The following is a 14,174-nucleotide window of genomic DNA, read 5'->3' as shown; positions in this document are numbered from 1 at the left end:
GCATTCTGGCGAGAGAGCGCTATCTCTGCTTGATTTTCGATGGCAGCATGGATGTCACTCTTTTCAGACAGCTTTTGGATCTACACCCGGTGGTTTTGCAGTCTAACCAAGCACATCATGTTAAGGAATGCCTTTGAATTCACCAGCTCCATTTGGACTTTCCCTTGATAATTTTCAGCTTGAGTTTTGCCTCTGCCTCCACGACCAAGGGTCTCGGGCAGTGGTGTAGTCCTACTAAAAAAAGTGGTTTACTATTGCCTAGTCCCTGTTCGTCTGACTGGGGGTGGGGGGGTGGGGGTCTGTTACTATAGATTGTAATTTACTGTTACTGTAGACTGCATAATCTGCATACAGAGAGAGGTGGAACTGCAACTCTGTACATATCGTGAATGGGTCATTCCTACAATTCGGTGACATTCCGCTTGTACCAGTATAAGGACAGCAAGGAGGAGGAAGGAACTGGCTGAGTGGTCAACGTAAAGTTGACGGACACCAGCTCGCTCCTCCTCCGGTGGATGGCAGCAGTTCCTCCTGCTCTCGGCGGCTGGGAGCGACCCCTCTGTCCCCAGGCAGACGGCTGTGGCTGCTCCCCTGGCAGATGGCAGTGGCGAGGACTCCGCAACAGCGCATCCCTCCTCCCTCCCTGGTTTCAGCACTACTGTAACAGTATAAGGACGGGCAAGGAGGAGGCGAGAAGTGGCTGAACGGTCAATGTAAAGTTAAATCAGAAACTCAACATAAAACAAACATAAACATAAGGACACACATGCAATGTGGCTAAGTGTGTGTCTCTCTCTCAAACTGGCACCTCTGGCTCACCTTTATCTCACTCTCCCATTGATCAGGCTTTGAAACTTTTGAAAAATAAAACATACTTTTACAAGTTTCTTCATGTTTTTTATTATTAACAGTTTTATTGATTCCATATAACATATATAAATATAATAATAATAAAAAATAAAAACATATATAGAATCACATTATATTATTTACAACCCTTCCTCCTGAACATTAACCCCCCCATCCAACACGAACAGATCCCCCAGTGGTCAAATGTAATTGACAAAGACACACAAAAAACAATAAAACAGTAGAAACTATTTAGAAATACATAATGGAAGGTATACATAAAAAAAGCTACAACACACATTTAAAACAACACATCTCCCTCCAATGCCCCTCCCCGAGAGCCCTCCAAAAAGGCCAAATAGACACCCCATTTCCTGATGAACATATCCATGTTGCCTAGCCTTCTATATGACCACTCCTCCAAAGCCGCTACCCGGCCCATCTCCTTGTACCACTCACGAAACGAGGGGGCTCCAGCTGACTTCCATCCTCTAAGGATAACCTATGTGCCTATCATAACACCAGCCAGGATCCAATTCTTCATGTACTTATCCCCTACATCAGTGACTGCCCCATCACCTAAAATACAGAGTCTGGGGCAAAATTAATTTGAGTACCTAATACATTACCCATAAAACTCTGGACCCTCAACCAAAATTCTTGAATTTTAACACATCCCCAAAAGACATGGGTTGTGTCTCTTCTGATTGACATCACCAGCAGGTGGGTGTGTCTTTAAGACCAAGCCTATGCAATCTAGAGGGGGTCCAATAGACTCTATGTAAAATCTTAAATTGCATAAGGTGAACTCTTGCATCTCTAGATGCAGATTTGATGATTTTTAGAATCATAGCTGACACTCCCTCCTCCAATGCCAAGTTTAGATCTTTCTGCCATAATCTCTTAAGAGAAGTTGAAGTTTCATCCTTCAGACTCTGAATTAGCAGGGAGTAATACACTGATGCCTCATGACCTTTTCCAAAAGCAATAATCACCACTCCCAGAGTATCTGCTGCTTTAGGGGGGTGTAAACCACTCCCAAAAACAGTACAGAGCAGGTGGCACAGCTGTAAATACTTATAGAACTGAGATCTAGGAATCCCAAAAAGTTGAACCAAATTTTGAAAGGATCTCAACACTCCATTCTCATATAGGTCACCGAGTGTAGTAACCCCCCTCCCAATCCACTCTGACCAGCAAAAAAGGGGACTTGTTGATGCATAATTTGGGGTTCAACCATATGCTCGAGGCAACATTTAAAAAAGTGTCTGAATTAAACAGTCTAGACACTTTTATCCATACTGAGTTCAAGTGTGAGATAACGGGATGTAACTTAACTTCTCCAATTAATTTGATAGAGAGACTCTGCAATGGCGAAATAGGGGCAAGAACTTCCTGTTCTATACAGAATCAGGGACGGGCTCTCTCAGGTGGTAGCGACAAATGAGCCAAATGTCTGAGACCGAAAGCATAATAATAAAATAAAATCTTGGGTAGGCCTAGCCCACCTTTGTCAATCGGCCTATGTAACTTATTGAAATGTAATTTGGGACGCTTACCATTCCAAATGAAGGACTTCGCTATACTATCAAATTGCTTGAAATAAGAGAGGGAACATCTACAGGGAGAGACTGCAACAAGTAATTGAATTTTGGAATACAATTCATTTTAATAACATCAACTTTCCCAATCATAGATAAATGTAATGAAGCCCACCTGTCCACATCGCACGAAAACCGTTTTATTAAGGGGTCAAAATTAACTCTAAATAAATCAGACAATTTTGCTGGGAATATGATGCCCAAATACATAATGCCTTGTTTGGGCCACTGGAAAGCGCCCGGCTGGAAAGCCATTACTGGGCAGTATGCTGTCAGAGCCAAAGCTTCGTATTTAGACCAATTGATTCTATATCCTGAAAACTTAGAAAAGGAATTAATAATTCTGTGGAGGCAAGGCATAGATCTAGTGGGGTCAAAGATGAATAATAAAATATCATCTGCGTAAAGCAAAAGTCTATGCACCATACCTCCCGCCACCACCCCTGGAAAATCATCTTTCCTTCTTATCGCGGCTGCTAATGCTCCCAGGGCAAGACAGAACAATAATGGGGAAAGAGGGCAACCCTGCCGAGTGCCCCTATTCAGAGTAAAATAATCTGAAATTAGTCCATTTGTTTGTACTGCTGCTACAGGGTGTCTATAAAGTAACTTAATCCATTCAATAAAAGTATTCCCAAACCCGTACATTTCCAAAATCTTAAAAAGATAATCCCATTCCACCATATCAAACGCCTTTTCGGTGTCAAGTCAGATGGCAGTGACCGGAGCCTGATCATTCGCTACTGACCACAGGATATTGATGAAATGCCTAATGTTGTCAGAAGAGCTGAGGCCCCCCAAAAAAACCCACCTGATCTATATGTATAAGAGATGTCATAACTTTACTTAATCGGTTAGCAAAAATTTGTACATCTAGCTGGATCAGGGAAATTGGACGGTAACTCTTACACTCGCATGGATCTTTGTCCTTTTTAAGAATCAGACTGATCCGGGCTTGCATCATGGTTGGAGGAAGCTTTCCATTCTTTAATGATTCCCTATAAACTTCTAACAAAAGTGAACCCAGTTCTGTAGCATAAGATCTAAAAAAATCAGCAGCAAAACCGTCTGGCCCCAGAGCTTTGCCTGTAGGCAAGGCTTTAATTACCTCGCCAAGCTCCTCCAAGGTTATCTAAGAATCAAGAGAATTTTTTTGCTCCGTCATCAGTTTAGGGAGTTTTAATGGTTCCACAAAGTTTCTAAAATCCTCATCAGTAGACGAAGACATGGAACTATAGAGATCAAGATAAAATTCTTTAAAAGCATTATTAATATCAATGGCTGAGGTAAATATTTCACCACTAGCAGATTTCACTGAGGGAATGGTAGAAAAAGACTCTCTCTGTTTTATATATTTAGACAAAAGCTTCCCTGCTTTGTCCCCTGACTCAAAATACGACCGTCTTCCCCAGAATAACCAAAACTCCACTTTCCGTGACAAAATAGCATTATATCTGTGTTTCAATTGAGTCAATTCTCTGAGGCCATTAGACGACATTCGGCACTTCAGCTCTGCCTCTGCACTTTTAATATTCTCTTCCAACTCCACGAGTTATCATGCTTTGGATTGTTTTGGTGAATGAGACATACTGTATGATCCGACCCCTAAGAACTGCCTTAAGTGCCTCCCAGGCTACGCCCACGGAGGAAACTGAGGACCAGCTGGTCTCCATATAAACATTGATTTCAGTCTTTAACATTTGTTGGAAATCAGGATTTTGCACAAGGTACACATTAAAGCGCCAGCTGTATGATTTCCTTTTTCTCTGTATGTGGCAATGTCTCTAAACTCACCAGGGCGTGATCTGAGACTAAAATGTTTCCAATTGAACAATCAAAAACAGATGAGATGAGGGACTTATATATTAAAAAAATTTATATTCTAGAATAAATCTTATGAACTGGTGAAAAAAATGTATGGTCCCTAACAGATGGGTTCAAAAGTCGCCAGATATCAGCAAGACCAAGATTTTTACACATCCTATGAAGTGTCACTGATGCTGTAGTAGGCTTGCACATTTTTGCTACACTATGATCAATGACTGAGTCCATCAAAAGATTAAAGTCTCCTCCCAATATTATCTCATGAGGGGTGCCACCAGCTTGCAACATCCATTTGAGATCTATAAAAAAAGCCCTGATCATCAGCATAAGGCGTGTAAATATTAGCCAAAATCAACCTTTGTCCCTGAATTTCTCCTAAAACAGTAATGATTCTCCCTAATTTATCTTTAATCTGTTTAAGACATTTGAATTGTAGATGTTTATTTATCAATATAATGCTCCCCTGCTCCTACTTGAGCCAGCACTAAAGAAAACATGTCCACCCCATGTCTTCCCAAACTTTTCAGCTTCCTGCAGGGAGAGATGCGTTTCTTAAAGAAACGCTATATCATATTTATTTTTATGGGGAGCCCCAACCCATTCACATTCCATGTGGAGAGAGACAATCCACTCATATTAACATTTGACATATTGATATAATAATAAAAAAAAAAAATGTGTGTCAAAAACAAATTTACACAGACCACGTTCCCCATAAGTGCAACAATCAAACCCCAAACTTCCCCCCGATCAAAACAAACAGAGAAAAGAAAAACGTGCGCATTAACCCCGCACATGACAGCACCAACCGGCATCAATCCCTCTAAACTCAAAAGGTCCATGTACGCCTACGAGAGTCCCCGCGACAACTTTGCCATCGGATTGCTCAAGTTCGGTGCTTCTGCACAAATTTTGTGAGGCACAATTACATAACAGAAATACTTTGTAAAACAAACTCCAGCCAACAGGCAGAATAAACACAAAAAATGTGTAGATTCATTCACAAAACTGTCTTGAAGGTGTGTTCCTCCACAAAATAAACTCCAGCTGATATAAAGTCATTCAGTTTCCTCTGACAGACAAACAAGTGTTACAAGTGTTCAGTGAGCCAGCTGTTATGAGTGCAGCAGATGATGTAATCATTCTAATGTCCTTTAAAAATACCCCACAAAAATAAACTCCAGCCAACAGGAGGCATAAGCACAAAGAATGAACAGATTCATCCATAACTGTACCGAAGGAGTGTTATTCCACAAAACAAGCTCCAGCCACTAGGCGGAACCAGCACAAAAAGAACAAAACAGGTGTCCCGGTTTCTCAAATGGTCAAGTGTGTATTAATCACTCTGAGGTCGCATAAACAAAATACACCATGACTTACTCAGTCCGTCAACTTTATAAAGACATCCTTTGTGTAGACATGTAGATATTTTGCTGTCCTTCTTAATATCCATTCTCAATCTGGCCGGGAACTTCAGTGTAAAGCGATCTTCCGTCCATGCAAAGGTTTCTTGGAGTGATATTCCACAAAACAAACTCCAGCCGCTAGGCGGAACCGACACAAACAGAAACAAAAATGGCACCCAGCTTCCTCGAAAAGCCAGAGTAAGTATAGCGAGTTAATCCACTCTGGAGCTACATGAAAAAACCCAAATGGCTTACTCACCCATTGTTTTTATAAAAGACATTGCTTGCTTTGGACACTTAAATACCCTGTGACCATCCTTCGTTTCTATTCTCAGTTTGGCTGGAAACATCATTGCAAAAGCGATCTTCCGTTGATGTAATAGTTTCTTGCATTCCTTGAACCGATCGCATTTCTCTCTTGTCACATTCGCAAAGTCCGGGAACAAGAAAATATTGTGATTCTTCCAAGAAAGCTTTCCTTTGCTCCTCGCCTGGCGCAACACGAGATCTTTATCGGACGATCTCCGGGACTCTGTGAGCTCGCTCAATTTACAGTTTATGGCCTGTTATGTCGAGCAGACTCTGGAAGAGCTCGTCCAGGAATTTCACCATATCTCTGCCCTCTTCATGCTCAGGAATTCCAACAATTCGAATATTGTTCCTTCAATTTCTATTTTCGAGATCTTCCAATTTTTCCAAAACATATTCCAAGTCTGTTTTGGATGCGGGCGGATTAGCGGATAATTCCCTTTCCGACGACTCCAAATAATAGATTCGTTTCTCAATGTCTGCGACTCTTGTGACCAACTCAGAGAATTTTGTTTCCATCGGCATAATCGTTTGACATATTACAGCGAGATTCTTCCAAGTCAGCAACAACCTTCGTCAGTATCACCGAGATGTTGGACAGCTGACACTGGATTTCATCTCCCGACGAACCTTCCAAATTGAGTCCTCGGTCAGAGGCCTCATCTTGAGCATGTAAGTGTCTTTTAATGTCTCCAGAGTCTGAGGATTTTGACTTCTTAGCCAGTCGCTCACACATCTGCTTCTCGCATGGCGTCACGTGACCAATCCAGTTTCTTCATTTTTCATCATTATAGGGACATATTAAAGACTGTATTAGTCACACTGGTCAAGCTAAATTACTAAAAAAATTCAGATGTCCATCCAGTTAAATGGGTAGCATCAGGGTGGAAAATAACAGGGTGGACATGCAGTGGATAAATTAGCCATACATGGTCTGTGTTTGATATCTAGGAAAAATATTTGTAAACTAATATTTACGATTTTATTTCTGTTAACATAAATACTGTAATTTAAAAAGTTATATATATTAATTTCCCATATGTCTTCCCATAACAGGGTGGACATGTTATGCATGACACCACAAAATAAAGGAAAACATAAATAAAACAATAGAGTTATAAACTTCAAATAACTCAAAGTATTTTTGCAGAATGGGTGATGTCCACCTCCAGTGTGTGTGATGTAATTTCCTAACATACAGTATATCTTCAATGAAAGGTCATATTATCATGACATAACAGGGTGCCCAATAAATCAAGGGACACACAAAAAATCTCCAATATCATGTTAAAATTACACATTTACAACAAATGAATACATGTTTGTGAGAAAATGTAACATTAAACTCTTAACTGTATGTGTGTGTGTGTGTGTGGGTGTGGGTGGGGGGGGGGGGGAATAGAAATCCAAGAGAAAATAACACAGTGCAATAGAAAAGGATTTCAATAATTTGAAATGTAACTTTTAAGCCCACAGAAGTGTGTAACGTTATAAAAAGTCTTTATTCTTTTTAACAAGCCTATCAAAATTGTAATCGGGTAAATTTAAACAATATAAATACCACACACACTTGTAATGGGGACTTAAATGACACAGAATTGTAGGAATTGTTGGGAGTCTGGACAGGCCAGCGGCTATATTGGCACATAAACTGGCTGGAGATACTCACGGTGCTGCTGGCGTTAAGGTTTTTCCTTCCGGAGATTTAGGACATTCGTGTCCTCATCTGGTCGGACAATAGGATGGTGGTGTCCTACATCAATCGACAGGGAAGGGGTGCGCTCTCGAATTCGCATACTTCTGTGGGCACGGGACAATGTACTATCTCTATGAGTCGTACTTGTTCCAGGCCGGTTGAACTTGGAGGCGGATCTCCTGTCTAGACAGAGTTTGACGCCCGGAGAATGGATATTACATCCTCAGATTATGGAACAAATCTGGAGGAGGTCTGGCAGAGTGGAAGTGGACCTGTTTGCTTCGAGCGAGATGTCACACTATCCTCTCTGGTTTTCTCTCTCACTCCTGACACCACTGGGCATCAATGCACTGGTGCATCAGTGGTCGAGAGCGCATCTTTATGAGTTTCCACTGATCAGTCTGCTGCACACAGTTCTGAAGAGGGTTCTGGAGGATTGGGTTCGGCTTCTGTTAGTGGCGCCGTATTGGCCAACTCAAGTATGGTTTTCAACTCTTGTCTCTCTCCTGGAAAACAGGTAATTTTTTTCTACAGTGGCTTTCGGCTTAGTTTAGCTATTTTGTTGTTGTTGTTGTTTTAGAGTAGTTTCTGAGTAGCTTGCCCAGCACTGGATATCATAATAGGCCTTATTTTATGCTCACAATTTTAAAGTGCTTTAGCTTCTGGTGGCATTTGAGCTACATTTTGTAATTTATAGCCAGTTTTACAATTCTGTTATGTAATGATAATTACACATAAATTTAGCAGATGAGGTAATCACATCTTTATGCATGTTCAGAGCTCATTCTCTGTATTGAAACCATACAAAAGATGTTGCATTTCACACCCGAGACACCAACTCCACAGCAATGTGGTAATATTGCAGCAATGTGACCCACAAAACTTTTCTGGACAACAGCAAGCTACTAAAAGATAGATCAGAAACAATAACATTGCATAAAACTGACCAGAGACTCTATATTTGTTTTTTGTTTTTTTAAACTGGAATGCTGACTTACTATTTTTCGCTGTTTCTAGCTATATCCGAGGCACCTATGATTAAAGTTTGTGCACCACTATACAGGAATCATTGGATTACTTTACAATTATTCTTGTCCGCAGTTGCTGATTCATGATCAACAGAAGTGTGTGTGTGTGTACCGTAGAGGCCATTTTACACTGAGAGTTGAGGATTAATAAAAGATGAGTATGAATTACAGGCTGTCTATGCTGCAAGGAATATGTGTGTGTGCGTATGTGTTTCTTGCTGGAACGAAAAAGAACTCTACATCAATTGCCAACTTAAAGCAGCTGTCTTTACAACAACATGTTTACACCACAAAAGAAAACAAGTTAACGTAAAGAACTTGATTTTTCTATTTTCTAAAGAAAATGTGTGAGTTGATCTTGACCATACAAAACTTGCTGCCATGATTACTGATACTGATAACTAAGTTGTAGGAAGAAAGCAGATAACTGGCTGATTAGCTGAAAATTGATATCAGATATATCAATATCACCAGATATAAGGTTGGATACATGATGTGTTAACGGGCAATAGTGGAATATAGTTTTTTTTTTTTTTTTTTTGTTGCATGCACTAGCTTTAATTTAGAACAATTGATAATCTCAACAAAATAACAAAATATACAGTGCATTCAATTAAGGATTAAACTATTAATAAATAACTTTACAGCTCAAATAATACACAATAATACTCAAATCATTTCCATTTCCAATTGTAAGTGCCTCACTGTAACCACAATTTTTGCTCTTTTTCATTTTAAGAAAAGGAGGGATGTTTTATTTATATTACAGTTGTATACATCGAGGTAATCAAGATTCCAACAAACATGCCTGTGTCTGTGGGTGTGTCCTGCATAAATGCATTTTCTCTCACTGGATAATTAATTCTAAAAGAGAGTTGTCAAGGAAGTGACAAGTATTGTGGAAGACAGATATACTGTAGAAATGCTGGTGGTGTTGTTACTGTTAAAGGGATAGTTCACCCCAGAAATTTAAATTCTGTCCTAATTTACTCACCGTGAAGACTTTCAAAACCTGTAATGTTCTCTTTTTCTTCTGTGGAACACAAAATGAGTTCTTTCTAGCCGTGTCCAAGCTGGTCTTTTCCATACAATGAAAGTGAATGGTGACCACGGCTGTCTAGGCAAGATTTTCAGTGAATAAATATTTACATTTCTGTACCTCACACAAAGCTATTGTAGGGATTTTGAAGACTAGGAGTAAAGTCGTTCAGACAACTTTTATGATTTTTTTTAAAGGGACAGTTTTGTCATTTTCTGAGATTGACAGCCCCTGGTCCCCATCAACTTTAATTATATGGAAGAAAGCAGCTTAGACATTCTGCTAAACTTTTCCTTTGGTGTTCCATGAAAGAAAGAGTCACACAGGTTTGGAACAACATGAGTGTGAGTAAATGATGGCAAAAGTGCCATTTTTTGGGGTAAATTATCCCTTTAATGGCAGCAGAGCCCGGATGAACAGGAAGAAATTGCAAACCTACAGTTTCATAAAGTTACTTCACCAACACAGGTGAGCTAATGGCGTTCAGCCATGTGTTTCACACACTGACTAATTTGAAGTCCCCCTTTAGTACACACATACACACACACACACACAAACACACACACACACACACACACTAATGTCTGCTCGGTAGGCCCTGTATGAGTTTGTTAATATTGTTCCACTCTATTAACTCAATAATGATATATCATAAATCAGAGACGTGATTGCAATGTTTTGTTTCCCCTGGTAATTATTTCACCCAGCACCCAAGATGTGTTTGAAAGCACAAATAGCTCTTCATGATGAGCCAGTTACTTCAGAACAACACTCCACTCTCTCTAACAGCGGCACAATATTAATGGACAGTAAATAATATGCATATTATGCCATTTTCCAATAACAAATAATTTTGGAGATGTAACTAGTATCCAAGAATAGTGCTGCATGCTGGACATAGTCAGAACCAGCATTTCTGTCGCCGTAGTATTATGTCTCTCAGTAAATCTTAACCATTAAGTTATAATGGCTCATCATTTTCACTTACATCACATGTGGTTTAAATTAGTTTATTTGTTTTTTTACAGTTAATATTTGCAGTTATTTAATATTTAGCCCCTTGGGAGGTGAACAATTACAATTATTGATACAAATAGAGGCTATGCTGTATTATATTTAAGCAATATCAGACAAGCAAGAGTGCTGTTATACTGAATGAATACAGTATAAATATACAATATATGTATACATATATATATCAGTAGTGATCTCTGGGGGTATCGCACTGGTTGCACTGGGGGGTGGGGTCTGCGGCGATCGGTTCTACCGCCCCCACCCCCGAGTCCAACCCCTGAAGCGTGGGGCCTGGTGCGACTGCACCGGTTGCACTGCCCTAAGGACATCCCTGACCTCCCTAACCTAAAACTGTACCCTAAATCTAACCAGTAATGTCCGGAAAAATAAATGAGAGTTTAACAAAAACAGACATCCTTACCCTTAACTAACACCTAACCCTAACCGATAATGTTTTAAAATGCAAATTCGAAATACAAAAAAGAAAACACATTAACTGAAGCATCTACAGTACGTCGTTTTGTGTTGCTTCTATGCCACTTTCACTTTCGTGCGTCTTTGCTCAAAGTCCAACGCTTCCGTCGAGCTCAAAGTCCAACACTCTCTCAGCTCTCTCAGAGCTACCAAGTAATATAAAGATATAGGAATAAGTGTGTATATATAGGTGGGTGTGTGATACAAGTGTTAAAATGTTTCAAATCATGTGTTAAAGTAAAATTGTTTTGATATCATAACACAGTGGGGGGTGAGTAATTGAGTGTTCAACAAGCACATATGGATGTGGTGTTCGGATACCCCTGTTCTTTTGGCCATATAGTGAACATAAAAGTGTATAGATGTACAGAATTAAGCATCTGTGTTTTCAACACATTCTTCCTGTATCTTGGGCTAATAACTTGGCTCACTCAGAGTCTCAAATCGAGCCCCAGAAATTAATCTTTAGTTATCTCAATGGTCAGGAGAGGTGCCTGCTGTCTCTCGGCTCCTAACTGAAATGAATGGACCCATGAAGCCAGACACAGCCACAGATATCCTCATTTCCTGGGCTCTAATAGCGCTCAGGTGAATAATTGTGCTGATCGATGGTGATATACTCCAGCCTCGGCTCTACAGATGAAAAAGGAAGAGATTTGGCCCTATTTCAGTATGTGAAAAAAAAAAATTCTCAAGCTGTTTCTGTGCGATACACTCAGCACATTTCGTTGCTTGGCTAGCTAAACTGCAGTGTTTTAAATGTATTGCAGCAATCAGGTTATTCTCATTAAATGTAACCATTCGATCTGGTAATGAAAAGGCCAACTGTAAATGTCCTGCAAGACACATTTGTGATGGATATCAATCTGATTTAAGATTTAAACACCATGTGAAATGCATCTGGTTGTTCAGGCCACATTTGTAAACTTTACCCCTCCCAAACAGAACTATGTCAGGTGAGCATGAGCAAGCAATCATGGAGGAGACACATGTGTGGAAAAACTGCAAAAGTCAAACACTTATAACCATAAGGGTGAAGAAAATGTTTACAGAAACTCTCTCAAACCTAAAGAACCAAAATGATCTTTGACGTTTTCTTGCATAAAAAAAAAAAAAAAAATCTTGACGCAGCACAACGCATCTGACACTGCATCTAAAAAACGTGGCACTCCTGCCCATGATGCTCAAAAAACAGAGACATGGCGTGACAGTCAAAGACGGCCATCATGTTCACATAGAAAATCAATGGAAAAAGAGTGCAGACAGACACAAAAACGTGTTACACCTGCTCTGAATCTTGATTAAGAAAAAAGGGTACAGAAATTTGGCTCTTTCTATTTGACAGGTTTGCAGTAATGACTGCAACATACAGTATAGTTCCAGTGAAACAGATGCTGTGAATCACATTTAATTTCATGAAGGTGATTAATGGAGTCGTATCAGTTTGTGTATGTAGAAGGCTCGTGATGATCCTATTGTTAGCAGTGAGTGGTGGTGGGCTGTATGTGTTGTCATATGTTGGCAGAAGTACAGTATACAGTATTTTAGCTCAGAATTGCATAGTGGTCTGTTGAATAATTTATGTGCCAGCCCATATAATTTGTGTGAGTAAACAAGTTGCTATTTTATTAAAACGCAATAGCTGTCATTCATTAGGTGCAGAGTGATCGGCAGTGCAGAAGTTGGTTGCGGTTTATTTAACACAATTCATTTAGTGATTAGAAATCTTCACTTTTGCCATTGGCACATGTATATGTGTATAAATATAAGGTTCTGCATTTTTTGGTATTTTATTTTCATTGAGTAATTTCACTAGTTAATATTTATATTAGTTTTTTTGCGAGTCGGCAACATGGCTGCTTTGGGGGTAAGATGGCAGACACTGCTAATATTGTAATTTTGGAGAAATAATTTGATACTCTTACCTATGAGGAACAAAAAATATAGGAGACATTAAAGTAGCCTAACTAGACCACCACCCTATTTAATTTGGTGTTGTTGATAGAACCGTTAACAGATACTGCTTGAGTTAGTACTTTTTTTTTTTTGTTTGTTTGTTTGTTTTTTTGCATGCTAGTCCATTATTAAGGTATCAGTTTCAGATATTAAGCATCACATTAACCTGTTGATGTGCATGCGCCCCCTCCCAGAACTGATGTCACTTTGCTTAAATTAGTTCACATATACTATATAGTCTAGTCAGAAAAGAGTTAATAATGTTGACATATTATAAAGATGTATAATTTGTCAACATTATGAACAATTTTGAACAGCACACTCTATAGTAAATGTGAACTCATTTAAGCAAAGTAAAATCAGACCCATAAGTGGGGTCAATGAGCATCAACAGGTTAAAAAGCAAACTCTACTTGGTTATTTTGCATGTTGATCAGACCGGCCCTGGGTGGTTCTTGGCCAGGATAAGTTGCGAAGTGGACCAAACTTTATGCTGATAGTCAAAAATCTGGTTCTCTGAGACTGCGGCAATAACCTTGTATTGGTGTTTAAAATGATTTAGTAAACTTAAGCATATGTTAGCCATGTAGTTAGTGGATACTGCATGTGTTCACAATTAGTACTAAGAAACTGTATATTTTTCAGTGTTGAGTGGTATTACAGAGCACCAACAGAGAGATGAAGAGTGTCCAAGGGCACTCACAAAAAGAGTAATGAAGCCAAGGTTGATGCTAATGGCTCACTCTATATCTCCACCTGTGTGTGTGTCTGTGTGTGTGTGTGCGTGCGTGCGTGCGTGTGTGTGTGTGTGTGCGTGTGTGTGTGTGTGTGTGTGTGTTTCTGTGAGTGGCAGACTAAGTGAGAATGAGGGTATGTGTATGCAAAAATGTGCTTCCAAAAATGTGTGTGTGTGGAAGGGAAGTCACACTGTGGTTGAGTGGGAAAGTGGGCCAGCAACTCCAGGAGAGACAGCTGATT

The 14,174-nt window shown here is 39.7% G+C and overlaps 1 protein-coding gene across 1 annotated transcript in view; it reads left to right on the top strand.

Moving 5' to 3' along the window:
• Nucleotides 1–14,174, top strand: part of LOC127419106 (XK-related protein 7-like) — a 124,637-nt gene that overhangs the window by 46,514 nt on the left and 63,949 nt on the right. The gene's annotated exons all lie outside the window — the stretch shown is intronic.

Source organism: Myxocyprinus asiaticus, chromosome 28, assembly GCF_019703515.2.
Source record: "Myxocyprinus asiaticus isolate MX2 ecotype Aquarium Trade chromosome 28, UBuf_Myxa_2, whole genome shotgun sequence".
NCBI lineage: Eukaryota > Metazoa > Chordata > Actinopteri > Cypriniformes > Catostomidae > Myxocyprinus > Myxocyprinus asiaticus.
This window is presented reverse-complemented; position numbering and strand designations above follow the sequence as displayed.